The sequence below is a fragment of the Apodemus sylvaticus genome, chromosome 7 (genome assembly GCF_947179515.1).
Source record: "Apodemus sylvaticus chromosome 7, mApoSyl1.1, whole genome shotgun sequence".
Lineage (NCBI taxonomy): Eukaryota > Metazoa > Chordata > Mammalia > Rodentia > Muridae > Apodemus > Apodemus sylvaticus.
Window position 1 is genome coordinate 107,414,896 of NC_067478.1, and position 20,469 is coordinate 107,435,364.

Consider the following 20,469-nt stretch of genomic DNA (forward strand, 5'->3'; position numbering starts at 1 on the left):
GACATAGATGTAAATATCAACAACAGAATACAAGAGACAGAAGAAACAATCTCAGATGCCAAAGATACCATAGAAACCATTGACACAACAGTCAAAGAAAATGCAAAATGCAAAAAGCTTGTAACCCAAAACATCCAGGAAATCCAGGACACAATGAGAAGACCAAACCTAAGAATTATAGGTATAGATGAGAGTGAAGATTTACAACTTAAAGGGCCAGCAAATATGGTCAACAAAATTATGGAAGAAAAATTCCCTAACCTAAAGAAAGAGAAGCCCATGAACATATAAGAAGCCTACAGAACTCCAAACAGACTGGACCAGAACAGAAATACCTCCTGTCACATAATAATCAAAACCCCTAATCTACTAAACAAAGAAAGAGTATTAAAAGCAGTAAGAGAAAAATGGCAGGTAACATATAAAGGAAGACCTATCAAAATTACACCAGACTTCTCACCAGAGATGATGAAAGCTAGAAGATCCTGGGCAGGACTCATACAGACCCTAAGAGAACACAAATGCCAGCCTAGGCTACTATACCCAGCAGAAATCTCAATCATCATAGATGGAGAAACCAAGATATTCCATGATAAAAGCAAATTTACACAATATCTGTCCACAAATCCAGCCCTACAAAGGATAATAGATGGAAAATGCCAACACAAAGAGGAAAGATACACCTGAGAAAAAGCAAGAAAGTAATCTTCCAACAACTACAAAATAAGATACCCACACAAACATCCAGAAAACAGAAACTAAACTAAAAATATATATAAACATTTCATCCTAAAGCAAAAGAATATACCTTTTTCTCACACACACACACACACACACACACACACACACACACACATATTTAAAACATTTCATCCTAAAGCAAAAGAATATACCTTTTTCTCAGCACTTCATGGTACCTTCTTCACAATTGACCATATAATTTGTCAAAGACAGACCTCAACAAATATAAAAAGATCAAACTAATCCCATGCCTCCTATCAGATCACTATGGAGTAAAAGTAGTCTTCAATAGCAACAAAAACAACAGAAAGCCCACATACACATGAAAGCTGAACAATACTCAATGATGCCTTGGTCAAGGAAGAAAAACAGAAAGAAATCAAAGACTTTTTAAAATTTAATGAAAATGAAGGCACAACATACCCAAATCTATGGGACACAATGAAAGCAGTGCTAAGAGGAAAATGCATAGCTCTGAGTGCCTCCAAAAAGAAAATGGAGAGAGCATACACTAGCAGCTTAATGACACACCTGAAAGCCCTGAAGCAAAAAGAAGCTAATTCACCCAGAAGGAGTAGAAGGCAGGAAATATCAAACTCAGGGCTGAAATCAATCAAGTAGAAACAAAGAGAAGCATACAAAGAATCAACAAAACCAGGAGCTAGTTCTTTGAGAAAATCAACAAGATAGATAAACCCTTAGCCAGAATAACCAAAGGCACAGAGACAGTATCCAAATTAACAAAATTAGAAATGAAAAGGGGGATATAACAACAGAAACTGGGGAAATTCAAAGAATTATCAGATCCTACTACAAAAGCCTATACTCAACACAACTGGAGAATCTGGAGGAAATGGACAGCTTCCTAAACAGATATCAAACACCAAAATTAAATCAGGATCAAATAGATAATCTAAACAGTCCAATAACCCCAAAGGAAATAAAAGAGGTCATAGAAAGTCTCCCAACCAAAATAAAAGTATGGGACCAGATTGCTTCAGTGCAGAATTCTATCAGACCTTCAAAGAAGACCTAACACCAATATTCTTCAAACTGTTCCACAAAATAGAAACAGAAGGAATACTATCCAACTCATTCTACGAAGCCACAATTATACTGATACCAAAACCACACAAAGATCCAACAAAGAAAGAGAACTTCAGGCCAATTTCCCTTATGAATATTGATGCAAAAATACTAAATAAAATTCTTGCCCACGGAATCCAAGAACACATCAAAATGAGCATCCACCACGATCAAGTAGGCTTCATCCCAGGGATGCAGGGATGGTTCAATATAAGAAAATCCATCAATGCAATCCACTACATAAACAAACTCAAAGAAAAAAACCACATGGTCATTTCATTAGATGCTGAAAAAGCATTTGACAAAATTCAGTATCCTTTCATGCTAAAAGTCTTGGAAAGAACAGGAATTCAAGGCCCAAACCTAAACATAATAAAAGGCAATATACAGCAAACCGGTAGCCAAAATCAAACTAAATGGAGAGAAACTTGAAGCAATCCCACTAAAATCAGGGACTAGACAAGGCTGCTCTCTCCATATCTTTTCAATATAGTACTTGAAGTTCCAGCTAGAGTAATAAGACAACATAATGAGGCCAAAGGGATAGAATTTGTAAAGGAAGAAGTAAAATTATCACTATTTGCAGATGATATGATATTATACTTAAGTGATCCAAAAAAAAAAAAAAAAAAACTCCACCAGAAAACTCCTACAACTGATAAACAACTTCAGCAAAGTGGCAGGTTATAAAATCAACTCACGCAAATCCGTTGCCTCCCTATACTCAAAGGGTAAGCAGGCTGAGAAAGAAGTTATGGAAATGACACCCTTCACAATAGCCACAAACAATATAAAGTATCTTGGTATGACTCTAACAAAACAAAAGATCTATATGAGAAGAACTTTAGGTCTCTGAAGAAAGAAATCAAAGAAAACTTCAGAAAATGGAAAAATCTTTCATGCTCTTGGATTGGCAGGATTAATATAGTTAAAATGGCCATCTTGCCAAAAGCAATGTACAGATTCAATGCAATCACCATCAAAATCCCAACTCAGTTTTTCTTAGAGTTAGAAAAAGCAATTCTCAAATTCATCTGGAATAACAAAAACAAAACAAAACAGGATAGCTAAAACTATTCTCAGCAGTAAGTAAAAGAAGTTCTGGGGGAATCAGTATCCCAGACCTCAAGCAATACTACAGAGCAATAGTGTTAAAAACTGCATGGCATTGGCACAGCAACAGGCAAGTGGACCAATGGAATAGAATTGAAGACCCAGAAATGAATCCACACACCTATGGTCACTTGATCTTCAACAAAGGAGTGGAAAACATCCAGTGGAAATAAGATAGCCTTTTCAACAAATGGTGCTGGTTCAACTGGAGGTTAGCATACAGAAGATTGCGAATTGATCCATTCTTATCTCCTGTACTAAGCTCAACTCCAAGTGGATCAAAGACCTCCAAGTAAAACCAGACACAATGAAACTAATAGAAAAGAAACGGCGGGAAACCCTTGAGGACATGGCCACAGGGGAAAAGTTCCTGAACAGAACACTAATAGCTTATGCTCTAAGATCAAGAATTGATAAATGGGGTCTCATAAAATTACAAAGTTTCTGTAAAGCAAAGGACACTGTCAAAAGGACAAAACGGTAACCAAAAAATTGGGAAAAGATCTTCACCAACCCTGCATCCGACAGAGGGCTAATATCCATAATATACAAAGAACTCAAGAAGTTAGACCCCAGTGAACCAAATAACCCTATTAAAAATGGGGTACAGATCTAAACAAAGAATTTTCACCTGAAGAAATTTGGATGGCTGAGAAGCACCTTAAGAAATGCTTAACATTATTAGTCATCAGGGAAATGCAAATCAAAACAAGCCTGAGATTTCACCCCACACCAGTCAGAATGGCTAAGGTTAAAAACACAGGAGACAGCAGGTGTTGGCAAGGATGTGGAGAAAGAGGAACACTCCTCAACTGCTGGTGGGATTGTAAGATGGTACAACCACTATGGAAACCAGTCTGGCCATTCCTCAGATAACTGGACATGACACTTCTGGAGGACCCTGTTATACCTCTCCTGGGCATATACCCAGAGGATTCCCCAGCATGCAATAAGGACACATGCTCCACTATGTTCATAGCAGCCTTATTTATAATAGCCAGAAGCTGGAAAGAACCCAGATGTCCCTCAGTGGAGGAATGGATAGAGAAAATGTGGTCTATTTACATAATGGAATTCTACTCAGCAATTAAAAACAATGAATTCATGAATTTTTTAGGCAAATGGTTGGAACTGGAAAATATCATCCTAAGTGAGGTAATCTAATCACAAAAGAATACACATGGAATGAAATCATTTATAAGTGGATATTAATTAGCCCTGAAGCCCCGAATATTGAAGATACAATTAGCATATCAAATGATTCCCATGAAGAAGGAAGAAGAGGGCCCTGATCCTGGAAAGGCTTGATCCAGCATTGTAGGGGAGTACCAGGACAGAGAAAAGGGAGGGTGAATGATAGGAGAATTAATGGAGAGAAGAGGACTTATGGGACATATGGGGAGGGGGGAACTGGGAAAGGGGAAAGCATTTGGAATGTAAACAAAGAATATAGAAAATAAAATATATATATATATATATATATACAAAAAATAAAGCTGAGTTTAACAGAAAGAAAGAAAGAACATGCAGAAGAATGCGAATTGATCCATCCTTGTCTCCTTGTACTAAGCTCAAATCCAAATGGATCAAGGACCTCCACATAAAGCCAGACACTCTGAAGCTAATAGAAAAGAAACTGGGGAAGACCCTTGAGGACATCGGTACAGGGAGAAAGTTTCTGAACAGAACACCAATAGCGTATGCTCTAAGAGCAAGAATTGACAAATGGGACCTCATAAGGTTACAGAGTTTCTGTAAGGCAAAGGACACCATCAAGAGGACAGATCGGCAACCAACAAATTGGGAAAAGATCTTCACCAATCCTACATCAGATAGAGGGCTAATATCCAATATATATAAAGAACTCAAGAAAGAAAGAAAGAAAGAAAGAAAGAAAGAAAGAAAGAAAGAAAGAAAGAAAGAAAGAAAGAAAGAAAGAAAGAAAGAAAGAAAGAAAGAAAGAAAGAAAGAAAGAAAGAACACAATCAACAAAATCCAGGCCAATATGACACCTTCAGAGCACAGCTACCCTACTACAGCAAGCCCTGGATATCCTAACACAACCAAACTACAAGAAAATGATATTAAATCCTATCTTATAATGATGATAGAGGTTCTTAAAGAGGAAATAAATAAAATCCCTTAAAGAAATTCAGAAAAATACAATTAAACAGGTAAAGGATATAAATAACACTGAAAGAACTGAAGAAAGAACTAGACACAATAAATAAAACACAACTGAGAGAATCGTAGAAATGAAAAACCTAGGGAAGTGAACGGGAATAACTGGAGACCGAAGAGAGAATCCCAGGCATAGAATGTATAATATAAGAAATTGTTATATGAGTCAAAAAATGTTGTCTGCATAATTCCTGGCATGAAATATCCAGGAAATCTGAGGTACCATGAAAAGACATAATCTAAAAATAATAGGAACAGAAGAAGTTGAAGAGTCCAAGATCCAAGGCACAGAAAGTACTTTCAACAAAATCATATAAAACTTTTCCAACCTAAAGAAAGAGATGACTATAAACATACAAAAACCTTATAGAATACCAATCGGAATGAACCAGAAAAGAAAATATTTCTGCCAAATAATGATCAAAACACAAAATCTACAGAACAAAGGAAGATTATTAAAAGTGTCAAGGGAAAAAGGACAGGTAACAAACAAAAACAGACCTATCAGAATCATACCTGACTTCTCAAAAAAGACTCTAAAAACTAGAAGGGCCTAGACAGATACTTTGCAACCTCAAAAAAGAATATATCAAGAAAAAGAAAAAAGAAAAACCCACAGATGCCACCTAGACGACTATACCAAGCAAAACTCTCAATCCCCATAGATGGAGAAAACAAGATATTTCAAGACAAGTCAAAATTCAAACAATATCTATCCACAAATACAGACCTAAAGAAAATTCTAGAAGGAAAGTTGCAACCCAAGGAGGATAACTGCATCCAACAAAACACAGTAAATAAGTAATTCCATACCAACAAAAACAGAAAGCACACACAAACACATACACACTAACATCAGCAACATTAAAATAATAGGAATTAACAATCATTGATCATTAATATATCTCAACAATATTGGTCTCAATCTCCTCAATAAAAAGACACAGGATAAAAGAATGAATCTAAAAACAGGATCCAGGATTTTACTGCCTATAGGAAACATAGCTCATCAATAAAGGTTGATATAACTTAAGGGTAAAGGGGTGAAAAAAATTTCTGAGCCAACAGATCCAAAAGGCAAGCTTGAGTAGTCATTCTAATATCTAATTAAAAAAAAAAAGAGTCTTTCAACCAAAACTCATCAAAAGAGACAGGGAAGAACACTTCATACTCATAAAAGGAGGTATCTACCAAGATAATATCTCGATTCTGAACATCTATGCCACATACACAAAAAGACTCATATTTGTAAAAGAAACATTACTAACACTTAAATCACATATGAAATCCCACACATTAATAGTGGGAGACTTCAACAGCCCATCTCACCTATGGACAGGTCATCAAAATAGGAACAATACAGAGACCCAGTGAAGCTAATACAAGTTATGAAATAAATGGATTTAACAGGTACCTATGGAACATATCACCCCAAAACAATATAATACACTTTTATCTCACACATCCTTCTTCAAAACTGACCATATAACCAGACACAAAGCATGCCTCAACATGTACACAAAAATTGAAATAATGCTATTTATCTTATTAGACTACCATGCACTAAAGATGGACTTCAACAACATCATAAATATCCAAAGGCATACACACTCATGGAAACTGAACAACCCTCTACACAATGATCTCTGAAACAGGAACGAAGTAAAGAAAGAAATTAAAGACTTTCTAGAAGTCAATGAAAATGAAGACTTTCTAGAAGTCACTTACCCACATTTGTGCCACACAGTGAAAGCAGGGCTAAGAGAAAAGTTCATAGCAATAAATGCCTCTATAAAGAATCTATAAAGTTCTCAATTAAGTTCAGCAATTTAAAAGTACACCTGAAATCTCTAGGGAACAAAAGAAGCAAGCACACCAAAGAGGAGTAGAAAAAAAAAAAAGAAAATTAGCAAAACTAGGGCTAAAATCAATTGGTTAAAAAAAATAATCCAAAACAATACAAAGAATCAATTAATCAAAGAGCTGGTTCCTTGAGATCAACAGGACAGAAACACCTTTAGCCAAACTGACTACAAGGCATAGAAACAATATCCAAATTAACAAAATTAGAAATGAAAATGGAGACATAACATCAGATACTGAGGAAATTGAAAGAAATATTATTTCTTACTTCTAAAGACTGTACTCCACAAAATTGGAAAATCTAAATGAAATGGTTGATTTTCTAGACAGATCCCACTTAGCAAAGTTAAATCAAGATTAGGTAAACTAAACAATCCTATATCCCATAATCAAAATAGAAACAGTAATTAAAAGCCTCCCAATCACATCCTCCCCCCACCACCACCAAAATCCCAGAGACAGATGGTTTTAGTGAGAATTCTACCGGGCCTTCAAAGAAGAGTTAATACCAATACTCCTCAAACTATTCCACAAAATAGAATCAAAAGAATACTGCCAAAGTCATTCTATGAAGCCACGGTCACCAGGATACCTAAACCACACAAAGACTCAACAAAGAAAGAAAACTGCAAACCAAATTCCTCTTATAAACATTGATGCACAAATACTCAATAAAATACTCACAAACCAAATGCAGAAACACATCAAAAACATCATCCATCGTGATCAACTAGGCTTCATCCCAGAGATGCAAGGATGACTCAGTATATAAAATTCATGAATGTCAACCACCATATAAACCAAATGAAAGAAAAATGGCATAACTATCTCATTAGATGTTGAAATAGCCTTTGATAAAATCCAACAACCCTTTATGTTAAAAGTATCAGAAAGACCAGGGATACAAAGAACATAGCTAAACATAATCAAAGCAATATACAGCAAGCCAATAGCTAACACCAAACTAAATGAAGAAAAACTTAAAACAATTCCACTAAAATAAGAACAAGACAAGTCTGCACACACTCTCCCTATCTATTCAATATAGTACTTGAAGTGCTATCCAGAGCAATAATACAACTAAAGGAGATCAAGAGGATACATATTGGAAAGGAAGAAGTCAAAGTATCACTATTTGCAGTTGAAATGATAGCATATATAAGTGACCCCAAAAAATCTATAAGAGAATTCTTACAGCAGATAAACTCATTCAGCAAAGTGGCTGGATCCAAAATTAACTGAAAGAAATCATTATCTCTCCTTTGATAAATGGGTCAAGAAAGGAATTAGAAAAACAACATCCTTTACAATAGCCATGAATAATATAAAATATTTTCCTTTAACTCTAACCAAGCAAGTGAAAGATCTATATAACTAGAACTTCAAGTCCCTGAAGAAAGAAATTGAAGAAAATATCAGAAGACAGAAAGATTTCCCATGCTCAATAATAAGTGTAAGGGAAGGTTCTGATCCTAAGGTCTGGTTACCTAATTGTTTCTTTATTTGTCAATGAAGAAGGCAGGGAGCGAATTCCTGGGTGAAAGGTACAGGAGTGGCTTCTGTGTCCAAGAGAAAATGGAGACACACGGAAGAAGAGAAAGGATTTTTTGCTGTGTTTTGGAGGAAGGAGAACACGACAATCATGTAAGGCCTCAGGGAGAGCTAGAACCTGCGGCCTACACTATGGTTGGGTGGCCAAAGATGTTTGGCAGGGACTAATTAGAACAAGGCACTAAGTTTAGGGCAGAAGGAGAGATGAAGATAATAAATTGGTAAGAGCATGCATTTCCAGGCAGGAGATATTTGCACTCAGCATTTGTGACTAGTGAGCAAGTTGTAAAGTAACACGTCTATTTGTGTGTCTTTTCACACAGATTCAAGGGTATCAGGGGTAGGCTGGCAACTCAACCTCTCTAAGAGGAAAGGTAGGTAGAAAAGGAAACAGGCTTAGGGCTGGTTGCTATCCATTCTGGGGCTAAGCTGGGAAGAACAAAGGGGAGCCAAGAGGGGCTGGTAGCACAGCAGCTCCTGGGTTAGGCAGTAGCCTGTTTTTAAAACTACATACAGCAGATAAACAGGATCAACAGAGTGAAAATAGCCATCTTAACAAAAGTAATTTACAGATTCAATGCAATCCCCATCAAAATTCTAATAGACCTCTTTTCAACCCTTTAAAGAAAAATTTCAACTTCTCATGGAAAAATAGAAAACTAAGGATAGTTAAAACAATCTTAAACAATAAAAGGGCTTCTGGAGGTATCACCATTCCTGACCTCAAGGTATATACTACATTGCAACAGTAATAAAAACTGCATTATATTGGTATAGGAACAGAAAGATTGACTTTTGAAATTGAAATGAAGACCCAGAAATAAACCCACACATTCACTTACATTTAGCTTTTTATTACAAAGAAGCCAAAAACAAACATTGGAAAAAAGAAAGCCTCTTCAACAAATGATACTTGTCTAAATGGATTACTTTATATGACAGAATGCAAATAAAGCTATGTCCATTACCCTGCACAAATGTAAGTGCAAGTAGATCAAAGACCTTAACATAAAACTGGAAACTCTCAAACTAATAAAACTAAAAGTGGGGAATAGCCTTGAACTCATTGCTACAGGAGATAATTTCCTGGACAGAATAAAAATGGCTTAGGCTTTATGATCAACAATGACTAAGTAGGACCTCATGAAACTGAAATGCTTCTGTAAGGCAAAGGACACTGTCAATAGGACAAAGGTCAGTGTACAGTTTGGGAAAGGATCTTCACCAAAAATTGATAAAGAACTCAAGAAGTTAAACGCCAAAACCCAAATAACCCAGTTTAAAAATGGGGTACAGAGCTAAACAGATAGTTCTCAACAGAGGAATCTTGAATGGCCAAAAAGCACATAAAGAAATTTTTGAAATCCTTAGTCCTCAAGGAAATGAAAATAAAAGCAACTCTGAGGTTCCATCTTAATGCTGGTCAGAATGGCTAAGATCAAAAACTCAAGAGATGACACAGGATAGCAAGAATGTAGAGCAAAGGGAACACTCCTTCATTTCTGGTGGGAATGCAAACTTGTACAACTACTTTAGAAGTACAGAGTGGGACACTCAGTCAGCCATTGAACTGAGCACAGGGTCCCCAATGGGAGAGCTAGAGAAAGGACCCAAGGAGCTGAAGGGGTTTGCAGCGTCATAGGAGGAACAAGTGCTACGAGCCACCTAGTACTCCCAGAGCTCCCAGGGACAAAAACATCAACCAGATAGTTACCCATGGCTCCAGACACATAGGCAGCAGAGTATGGCCTTGTTGGGCATCAATGGGAAGAGAAGTCCCTGGTCCTGGAAAGGCTCGATGTAGGAGTGTAGAGGAATAGCAGGACAGGGAAGCGGGAGGGGGTTGATTGAGGAGCAGGGGGAGGGGGATGGCTTATGGGACTGTTAGGGGGGACCAGGAAAGGGTAAATCATTTGAAATATAAATAAAAAGTATAATAAAAGAGAAAAGAAAAATGAAAAAAAGAAAAGAATCTATTTTCAAGTAAAATAAACAAAGAAGAAAAAAAAGAAGTCAATGTGGCTCTTTCTCAGAAAACTGGGAATAGTTCTACCTCAAGACTTAGATATAACACTCCTGGGCATATACTCAAAAGATGATCTATCATCCCACAAGGACACTTGTTCAATTATGTTTATAACAGCTTTATTCATAAAAGCCAGAAATTGGAAACAACCTTTACCTAAAAGTGGATAAAGAATGTGTGGTATACCTATACAATAAAATTCAGCTATTCAAAACAATGACATCATGAATTTTGCAGATAAATGGATGGAACTTGAGAATATCATCTTAAGTGATGCAATCCAGACCCAGAAGGACATTCATGTACATACTAATTTATTAATGGATATTATCAAAAAAATACAGGCTATCCATGCCATACTCCATAGACCCAAAGAAGCTAAATAACAAGGAAGGCACAAGTGATGATGGTCGAATCTCACTAAGAAGGGGGAATAAGATAGTCATAAGTGACAGATGGAAGGAGAGAACTGGGTGGGGGAAAAGGGAACTGGGTGGAATTCAATATCAGGAATGAGAAGGGTAAGGAGGAATGGCCAGGTGGCATGAGAATGAATGGATATCTGCTGCTGATGGAGATTGGGAGTTAGGGAGTATCTCTAGGACATGGCAGAGACCTGAAATAATGCAAGTACCCAAGAATCAATGCTTGACCCACAGCATTGGGGTTATAGAACCTCAAGAGGCTCCTGTAGTCAGACAGGAACCCCAGTGAAGAGACAAGGACACTGACTTACCGACTCCACAAAACTTTTGACCCAAAATTTATCCTGTCTATAAGAAATGCAAGTACAGTACAGGGGGATGAAGCAGAGACTAAGAGAATGGCTCATCAGCTCACTTGGGGTCCATCCCATGGGCAAGTACCAATGTCTGACACTCTTAATGGTACTCTGCTATTCTTGCAGACAGGAGTGTCACATGGTTGTCCTCTGAGAGACTCCACCTGGCAACTGACTCAGGTGATGCAGATACCCACAGCCAAATAGGGAATGGAACTTGGTAACTTCTATGGAAGAATAGGAGGAAGGATTACAGTCCCAAAAGAGGATAGGAACTCCACAGAAAGAACAACAGAGTCAACTAACTTGGACCCATGAGGCTCTCAGAGTCTGAACCACCAACCAAATAACATACAAAGCCTGGACCTAGGCCTCTTCACTCACATGTAGCAGATGAGCAGCTTGATCTTCATGAGGATCCAGAACGGGGTTATCCCAAAAATTGTTGCCTGTGCATGTTCTTCAAGGTAGTCTGCCTTGTGTGACCTCAGTGGGAGAGGATGTGTCTTGCTGCTCAGATTTGATATGCCAGGTTATGGGATACCTAGCGGGACCCCCCACATGCTCAGAGGAGAAAAGGAGGTGAGAGTGGAAAGAAGGATTGTGGGAGAGGATCATTTGGAAGGGAGCAGTAAGCAGGATGTAAAGTGAATATGTAAAAATAATAAATAAATAAACAAATAAACAAATAAATAAATGTCTTTATTCTTTCTGCCTGTCCTTTCTACCACAGATGAACTATAAGGGAAATCACAATCCTGAGACCTGTGTGTAGTCAAAACAGAAAGGAAAATGCAATGCCATTCAGAAAGTGAAAGGGAGAAGTTGCTCACTTTGTAATCATCTCTCTCTCTTTCTCCCTCCCTCTCTCTCCCTCTCTCCCTCCCCCTCTCTCTCTCTCTCTCTCCCTCTCTCTCTCTCTCTCTCCCTCTCTCTCTCTCTCTCTCTCTCTCTCTCTCTCTCTCTCTCTCTCTCTCTCTCTCTCTCTCTCTCTCTCTCTCTCTCTCTTTCTTGTAGCTGTTTTCTGGAGCTCCATAAGGAATTTTTCCTCTCTTTCCTGGTTGTAAAAGCCTTTGTCTATGCTCAATATCATAATCCTCAGGGCAATGCAGATCACAAGCATTAGAACTCCCTCGTCTATGTTAGACCATCTATTATTAAAGACAAGGGATAAGCAGAGGGTGTGGAGAAATGGAAATGTTTACATACTGGTGCCAATGTAAATTAGTGCAGCACAATATAGTACGAAAAGTCATCAAAAAGCTAAAACTAGAGCTCCAATATAATCTAGCTATGCCTCTTGTGGTAGAGTGAATGAGAATGACCCCATAGGCATGGGTATTCGTTCCCTAGTTGGTAGACTGTATAGAAAGGATTAATAGGTGTGGGCTTATTGGGGAAGGTGTATCACTGGTGGTTCTTGGAGGTTTTAAAACCTCGAAGCCCATACCAATCCAAATACCCCCACCCTCATCTCCTAAGGATCAGATACAGATTGTACCTGCTGCTCCAGCACCATGCTTCCTGCCATCATGGTTATGAACTCACCTCTGAAACTGTAAGCAAGCCCCCAATTCAATATTTTCTTTCATAAGTTGTGTCTGCCATGGCGTCTCTTCACAGCAATAGAAAAGTAACTAAGACATCATTCCTTGAATATATACAAAAGGAATAAAATTAGTACATTAAAGAGCTAGCTAGATTCCTGTGCTCATTTTGAGGAGAACGGGAGAAAATAGTTTAGGTCAGGAGACTTAATTTTTATCCTTGTCTGGAAATGTCCTAGACTTTATTCTGGTCTAAAGCCAAAAATGTCTAAAGGTCCCTGGTACCTCCTTTGGCTGCCTGTTGTCATTTTCTCTTTTTGAATACTAATGTCTAAAAGTTGTGCTTGAGTATGTATGAAACAGGGAAGAAACTTGATGGATCTCTCCAACTGGAGAGATCAGTCCATGTCTCCATGCCTCGCCCTTCTTTCTGCCATCAGTCCTAGGAAAAACCCTGGACTAGTGGATGCAGGATACTTCATTTTCTAAGACCTGCTTCTGCTATTCAGGAACTCTGCCTTCTTTCTCTTAAGCTCCCACTTACACTCCTAGAATAAATTTCTCTAAAACTAACTTTTCTGTGACCTATGAATTTTATTCTTGGAATTGTGAAGAAAGAACCCAGAGCAATTGATTCAGTGGAAGTTTTGTGTAATTGTTAGCTTCCTTCCTGGGTTAAAGCTAACTTGAGTCCAGAAAGTCTGTCACACAAAGGACCCTTTTTCTACAATTTCAATTTCAATGTTAAACATAACAGCTGAGGAGATAAAGTCAAATCAAATGCCCATCATTGAATTAATGGTTAAAGAAAATATGGTACATACATACAATGGAATCTGGCATTTTGAAAGCAGAAGTCCCTACAATAGAAGAACCTAGAAGATATACTAGATGAAATAAGTCAAGCACAGAAAGATCATTGAGCACGATATTACTTACCTGTGGGAAAACAAATGTAGTTTATATACTACAAAATATGAGACTAGAAATGGGGAAGAACACAAGAATGTTGCTCAAAGAATAGATATTTCCAGTTATATAAGGTGTGAATTTTACACTGTCACACCACATAGTGATAATAGTAAATAGAGTACTTTAATTTTTCTTAAAGAGTCTATTTTAAATATCCTTACACATCTAGGATATTAGCTGAGGAGTTAGACGTGTTAATTATCTCCATTTATTCTTTTTATACTGTATTTATCAGATAGTCACATCATACTGCACAGATTCTTATAGCAAATTCTCAATTAAAAGTAGAAAAGAAATGAGTGCTTGTGATGGATAATATTGGTTGGCAACTTGGCAGGATCAAGAATTACCTGGAAGACAAACTCATGAGCATGTCTGAGGAAGCTTCTAGGACAGTGGCTTCTCACCTGTGGGTCATGACCCCTTGGGGCCACATGCATATCAGATATCCTGCATATAAGACATTTACATTATGATTTATAACAACAGCAAAATTTCAGTTATGAAGTACTTACAAAAATAATTTTATGGTTGTGGATCACCAGAACAGGAGGAACTGTATTAAAGAGTCAAAGTATTATGAAATTTGAGGACCACAATTGCAGAAAAAGTTAATTAAGATCGAGACTCACTCTGTATGAGCAGCACCATCCATGGATTAAAGCCCCAAACCAAATAAAAAGGGAAAAGCTAAATATCAGCATTCATCTCAGCTTCCTGACTGCAAGTGCGATGTGATCAGCTGCTTCACATGCCTGCTGCCATGCCTTGCCTGTATGATGGGTTATGTCTTCAATCTGTAAGCCCAAATAAACTCTGCCTTCCTTGCATTGTTTCTGTTATATATTTTGCTACAGCAAGAAGAAAAGTAAATCATACAGAGGATTATTGCTATGATGTGCCTGAAAATTGATTCTACATACTTTGGAATTTGTCTGAGGAAGGATTATGAAGGATTTTGGAAGTTTGAAGGAGTAAAAATGTTAAATACTGAAAGCAAAGCTTAATAAGTAATCCTGTAAAGAACTCTGAATACTGGAATACCAAGAGAAACATGGTCAGTGGAGGCTAGCTCATGAGATTTCAGAGAGGAACATAATTTGCCAGGACCTGGACTAGAGGTCATTCATATTACATTATGGACAAAAGTTTGGCAGTATGCTTCCAACTTTCTGAGTATTTGAATGAGGCTAAATTGAAAAGAACCTCATTTATTTGGTGGAAGAATTCTCAAGATAGGATAGCATTCAGATGGTTCTACAACAGTGCTTCTCAACCTTCTAAATGCTGCTATCCTATAATGCAGTTCCTCAGGTTGTGGTGACCCCCAACCATAGAATAATTTTTGTTGCTACTTCATCACTGTAATTGTGCTACTGTTATGAGTTGTAATGTAAATATCTGATATGCAAGATGGTCTTAGGAGACCCCTGTGAAAGAATTGTTTGACCCCTAAAGGGATCATGCTGCACAGGATGAGAAGCACTGGTTTAAAATTATTTTTAAAATGTACCATTCTGCAGGTAAAGGGGAACATTTAAACTTACAAACAAGGGAGATGCTGAGAAAGTAGAGACAATTTTTTAAGGGGATACACACCACTAGCAAGAAATGTCCTCATTTCCATCATGTGTAGGTAGAACAGGAAAGGTTGACTTAGTGCAAAACTTAAACCATGGGAAAGCTCTATCCAATGCAAATACAAATTAATGTATAAGGAGAAAGCTTTAAAGCCCTGGGAGCATCCAAGAAAGGAACTTGTCTCATGGAAAAAGATTTACAACTTGCCAAATGCCCTTGCAGAAGAGGCAGATCTTGCAAAAGAGAACTGAGATCGTGGTAGTCGAGAGACCAAACATTGCCAGGCATATCTGTATGTATCTTGCTTTCTGTTTAACCCCACCCTCACCTCAAGATTCAAGGAAGCAAACTTAAGGGGTCCTGGATGTCTTTATCCCTCTTCCCAGTGTGGCTCCATTAAATTAACCTCTTTTGTTCTGCTTTTCACTATTAAAAAATCAATCAAACAAATAATTCAGGAGAAAGCTTAAGGTGAAAATGCTGAGGGGATCTTTTCAGCTTTGAAATCACTTAAGTAAATCTTTCCCCAGTCAGCACTGCAGGTACATAGAAGCAGACACAACCCCAAAGGGGTCAGCTATATTGGAGGCTATTATCCAAGCTTGTCACCATCATCCAAGTAGAATCTGCCTTCCAGACTTTAAAGAAATAATACTGAGGGATCATGAAGGTCCACACCAAGATTTGAAAAAGCTTCTGAGTCTACACACTGTATGAATTAATTAAATTTACCTCTAATTCGTTTATGACATGCACAAGAGAGCATTCCATCTGGTGAGGAAGGTGAAGGCTACATTTCACTGAAGACTGCAATATGTTGGAGATGTCAGGACAATGTAACAGTCACCAAGGAAAGATGCATGCATGAATGGGAGCAATAGAAGCTGTATATGCTACATTAACTGAGCTACAGGAGCAAGGCTACCTCATGTTTTTGAAGCCCAGATGATTCCACTAGTGGCTCTAGATGACAGACATGGAACTTCAGAACTTAGTGTTCATCCTTCTGTGTTTTGGTCTACCCTTAGTCAGATAAATCATCCCTTGTTTAAATGACAATTCTTATTCTGTGCCATTGTACATTGGAATTATAGAAATATACACATATGCATACATGTGTGTGTGTGTGTGTGTGTGTGTGTGTACTCATAGTTAAGAGATTGCATTGAGTCTTAACAGAGACTTAGACTTTTGGACAGTTTTAGGACTATTAAAGACTATCAAGACTTTTAAAGTTTGACTGAATCTATTTTATACTACAAAGTGTCTTTGAGCATATAGAAAAAGGGCTAGAAATTATCCTTTAAAAAGTATATGTTTAGTGTCAAATTGACAAAGAATAGACTTGTGATGGTAATATTTTCAACTTGACAGGGCTTAAAATCACCTGGAAGATAATTCTCTGGTCATGATTGGGAGGAAAGTTCTAAATTACGTTAAGTAAGGTGGAAAGATCTACTCTAAATATGATTTGGGTTCCCAGACTAAATATAAAGGAGAATGCAAGTTGAGTACCACCATTTATCCTGACTGTAAATGCAAAGCAACCATCTGCCTTACACATCTACTACCAAACCTTCTTTGCTGTGAAAAATTGTGCCTTCCAAGTGAGACTCAATAGAAACCCTTTCTTCCTTCTGCAGGTTTCTTTTGCTAGGAATATTATGTAGAAATGAGAAGAATAACTACCACTATGATGAACACCTATAATCTCAGTATTTGGCATGGTGCAAAAAGAGAACTACAACTTTGGCACAAGTCTGGGCTACCCAGTGAGAATCTCCCTCCAAAAAAAATGAAAACAAATATATTAAAAGCAAACTATTAACTAGTGATGTAGTTCAGCTGATTGAGTACTTGCATAACCACAAATCAAGTTAAAGGCTACACTGGGATATATGAGACTCTATTCCAAAAATCCAAATAAATAAAGCCATTGTCACAGTGTCCAGGAAACACTGTATCCTTGATCTCAGTCACGATTTTCAAAAGCATGTGAAATGTCCCCCATGGTGCTTATGCATGCCTCTACCAAGTTCCAGTGATTGGTCTGGTGCCCAGAACACAAATAATGCTCTCCTACTTATAGATTTAGCACAAAAATCTCCAAACACTCCTTCCCTCATTTTTCTTGAATCCCAGGCTTTAATGACCATCCCAAACACACTCTTCTAGTCTGGATCTTAATTTTGCACTTTTACTGCAGTTTGTCTGAATCTTTAAGACTCAAGTAATAGGCAATCTATTCCTTGATATTCCTTGATTGTCCTGTTCCTACAACAATCTAGCTCCTTTCACCCCATTTCTCTACACACTCCTGCTATCATACTATACTGTTAGTAGATATACCTATTGCTGGGCTACTCATCAAAAGCTGAGTACACATAATTCTATACAGCAGCAAGAGGACAAACAGTTGGCAGTACATGAGAGTACTTCAAGGATCCTATTTGAGGTCATAGATCCCCTCACTTTATGACAGTGTCTAAGACAGGTTGAAAGGGAACATGAGGGTTCTAACTTCTGCTTATACACAAAGTCTCTCCAGATAGACCTAAGCCAGGAACTGAATTAAAAGCCCAATGAGCCAGGCACACTTTGATGGCTCTACAAGGTCACTGGGGTTTTAGCAGGTGGGTAGGGGATGGAAGAAAGACCTGACAGTGGGAGCTCATAGACAACAATCAATGGTATCTAGTGATGTGCTGACTAGACAATTTATACCAATTTGTAGTTCCTGCCATGTAACCCAACATCTACAAGTCCAACATCAGGCCAAGAATATTTTAAAAACACATCTGTCTGCTGACTTCACTCACTATGATAAAAAATTTCAGGAGTATTATAATTGCCCACAGTTACATCAAATGGGTTACCTGGTAGAAAAGCATGGGATAGAATGGGCTTGTGAGAGAAATTATGAAGCCAAGACAAAAGGTTTTCTGATCAAGGCTCTAAGTTTAATGGGGATCTCCAAATATATCTGGGGGCGGGACCCTTCTCCCAAAGGCTGGAAACTCTCCACAGAACTGATTCAGTTGCTCCGCAGGTGGCTAGTGTCTCTCAGGAAACTGCAGGTCCTTGAAGAACAATGGGCTTCTTCACCTAGGTCTGAGCATTAGGTGGAGGAGATTATGGCTAACACAGGAATCCCTTCTCAAAGGCTGAGAAAGGAACTTCACCTTGGTCAATGTCAAGTTCCTGCCAGGTGGCATAGCACCCCAACAAGGCTTTCTACAGAGTATGAACCTAAAATACAATAGTAGCCTTTACATAAGTCTCCTAAGATAAAACCATAAAACCGGTGTTTTCAAATTAGTATTTACCCAAGGAGGCTCTAGTCCCTGAAAAGTCCAAGGAAATAGTTTACAAAAGACTACCTGAAAGAGAAGAAATCACAAATCATCAAGGGATAAGGAGACATGAAGAGTCTGTACATGAATAAAGAGGAGATTTAATTTCAAAACAGTCTTGTGTAAAAGCAAACCCATTTCTGTTTGTGTTTTTCTTTTTTCTGCTCTCGTCTGAATTACTTACAACTTCCTTCTTTTCTCTTAACTCATCTCATCTAAGTCCTCTTTCCTTTTCTTCCCCACATCCCTCTCTTAGCCTTGCTTCATTCTTGTTTTCTACAACTCCAAAATCCATCACTGGCCTAGGATCTGGGGAATCCATCCCAGGCCTAATTCTGTCCCTTGGGTGACTGGGACACTGTAAGGAATTAGGTAGCTACCATCGCCTCTGTGCAGTCTCCTCGCTGGAGAAGCAGAGCTATACAGCATTCAAGAAGGGAGAGTTCAAGCTGGATTTTTTTTTAACACTGGAGACTGAAATGTCCCTGAAAGGGCAGCATCTAAGTCATAGAACACTCAAATCCCCATTGTACTACAATAACTAGCTCGAAGATGCTAATCTGATAGCTTTGGGACAGTTCTACAAAGCAGAACCAGAACTGCTTTCCTGTCAATGAAATTTCTGGAAAGAAGCTGTCTTCAGAGAATGATTGACAGGTTAAAATTACACTTATGTAGAAAAGTTGCAATGTTGCTGACAAGAAACTAATTACCTCTTCTTAGGCTACCATTAAGTCCCCAAATAGTTATCCCATGACCACTCCCAGGAAGAAACTAACATTCTGTGATGAACAGATAGAAACTATTTGAGCTCTATTAACTTAGTAGATGACTAGCTTCTATCAACCCAAAAGCTAATAACATCATCAGGGAGCTCTGATTACTATCAAAAAGCATCCCCCAACTTGCTATACTTCTCTAATGTATCTAACAAATGTGTCTTAAACTTGTTTTGGTTTATTACTTTCACTGTCCTGTGTAAGCCTATAAAACTTCAGAAAAAGGCTCTTACATTGGAAGAAGGAATCTAAATCTGTGTTCCTAGACCATGCTAACTCAATCATTCCAGAATAAACTATCTCTTATTCCTTTAAGGCGAAAGCAGTGTTTCTTCTTCTTCTTCTTCTTCTTCTTCTTCTTCTTCTTCTTCTTCTTCTTCTTCTTCTTCTTCTTCTTCTTCTTCTTCTTCTTCTTTTCTCTCTCTCTCTCTCTCTCTCTCTCTCTCTCTCTGTGTGTGTGTGTGTGTGTGTGTGTACATACTGAATGAGTTAACATTTTTAACTTAATATTTCCCTTACTCTCATTGTAACATGAAATTGATGAGAAGCAACAGATGATCACTTTCATTAAAGCAGAAGCATAGCAGAAACAGCTGCCTTTGTGCTTTTCCCATTTTTTGAAAACTCTTTGTACTATAATAATATTTACTCTCAGAGTTAAATTTTTCTGACAGAATTACTAGTATTAATAACAAAAAAGTTAATGAATCTGCCCTCTGAGAATTCTGGGAGGAACTTAGAAGTAGCACAGGTAGGACACAAATGAACTAAGGCATTGACTTCCAGTGCTGCATTCTGGTGTGACATAAGAGGTACAACTTTGCTACGCAAATGCCCAGGATTAGGACTCGGCAGAAAAACAAAGAATACACTCCAGTCCTTTTAGTCTTAGCTG